Here is a 1,906-nt window from a genome sequence, read left to right on the forward strand (position 1 = left end):
CATTCTCTCCATCACTTGGAATCAAAACCTTGGCATCATCTTTGACGCCTCGCTTTCTATCTAACCCCCATATCCAGGATAGCAAAGCAATAAGAGTATATGCTCTGGAGTCAGAAACTTAGGTCAATGAACTGGAATGGTGTACAGGCTATTTACATGGTATTATGGTTGCTATTTCTATACTCTAGATTGTACATTACATAGCAGGAATTCTTTTAGTTTTAACACCTGCATGGCCTAAAATGTGGAAGAATTCTAGCCAATCACACTAGCAGTATCAGGTACAGTGTGTCCAAATCAAACATATCAGCACAGAGACAGAGAAAAATATCTGATCCTACTCAGTTATACTGAGAGGATAGTATTGTTTCCTATTTCTCAATGACTAGTATGCAAACTATCACAGTCCTTACACTGAGTCATAGAAACAGTGAGCCATGGTGGCCCTAGAGAAAGATGAACCTTTATTTATTTATTTATTTTTTTCAAGAAAATCTAGAGTCTCAGCGCGCCTTCCAACCCGCCGCTTCCCTGCGATCAGCTCCTCGGACCTCCCGCGCGGCATAGCCCCCAAACGCCAGTCCTCGCTCCCGCTGTAAGCGAAGAAACCCAAAGTGCCTCCAGCCCCCAAGCCGGAGAAGAAGCCGGCCCCTCCGGACGTGCCAAAGGGAGAAAAAGAACAGCAAGAAGCGATTGAACATATTGATGAAGTACAAAATAAAATAGACAGACTTAATGAGCAAGCCAGTGAGGAGATTTTGAAAGTAGAACATAAATATAACAAACTCCTCCAACCATTTTTTCAGAAGAGGTCAGAAATGATCACTAAAATCCCAAATTTTGGGGTAACAACATTTGTCAACCATCCACAAGTGTCTGCACTGCTTGGGGAAGAGGATGAAGAGGCGCTGCATTATTTGACAAGAGTTGAAGTGACAGAATTTGAAGATAGTAAATCAGGTTACAGAATAGATTTTTATTTTGATGAAAATTATTACATTGAAAATAAAGTTCACTCCAGAGTTTCATCTGAACAAGAGTGGTGATCCATCTTCAAAGTCCACTGAAATCAAATGGAAATCTGGAAAGGATCTGACGAAACGTTCAAGTCAAACACAGAATAAAGCCAGCAGGAAGAGACAGCATGAGGAACCAGAAAACTTCTTTACCTGGTTCACTGACCATTCTGATGCAGGTGCAGATGAGTTGGGAGAAGTCATCAAAGATGACATTTGGCCAAATCCATTACAGTACTACTTGGTTCCTGACATGGATGATGAAGGGGACGGAGAAGAAGATGATGATGATGATGAAGAGGAAGGGTTGGAAGATATTGATGAAGAAGGGGATGAGGATGAAGGTGAAGACGAAGATGATGATGAGGGGGAAGAAGAGGAAGATGAAGGAGAAGATGACTAATGAACACTGATGGATTCCAACCTTTTTTAATTTTCTCCAGTCCCTGGGAGCAAGTTGCAGTCTTTTTTCTTTTTCTTTTTTCTCCCCCTCTTGTGCTCAGTCGCCCTGTTTTTGAGGTCTCTTTTCTCTCCTTTACACCATGGTTCTCACCTTATTTGGGAGGGATGTACCTTGAGCAGAATACAGTGGGAAAAGAATCTTTGCCCCTTTCTGTTCCAAATTCATTTTTATCCCTTCCTGTCTCAAGAAAAACTTAATGGAATCAACACCACCGTGCTCTGTGGGAAAAAAGAAAAACCTTCTGCTCCCTTAGCTCTGCTGGAGCTGGAGGTGGCTAGGCTCCTGTGTAGTAGTGCATTGAATTCTAGCTTTTTTCCTCCTTTCTCTGTATATTGGGCTCAGAGATTACACTGTGCCTCTATGTGAATATGGACAGTTAGCATTTACCAACATGTATCTGTCTACTTTCTCTTGTTTAAAAAAAGAA

The 1,906-nt window shown here is 41.7% G+C and overlaps 1 pseudogene across 1 annotated transcript; it reads left to right on the plus strand.

Moving 5' to 3' along the window:
* The first annotated feature begins 437 nt into the window (after nucleotides 1-437).
* On the plus strand, nucleotides 438-1,419 carry LOC308515326 (protein SET-like; annotated as a pseudogene). Its single transcript has one exon. The product of its transcript is annotated as a protein SET-like (transcript).
* Nucleotides 1,420-1,906: the final 487 nt, after the last annotated feature.

The sequence above is a fragment of the Myotis nattereri genome (assembly GCF_964212035.1).
Source record: "Myotis nattereri genome assembly, chromosome: 3".
NCBI lineage: Eukaryota > Metazoa > Chordata > Mammalia > Chiroptera > Vespertilionidae > Myotis > Myotis nattereri.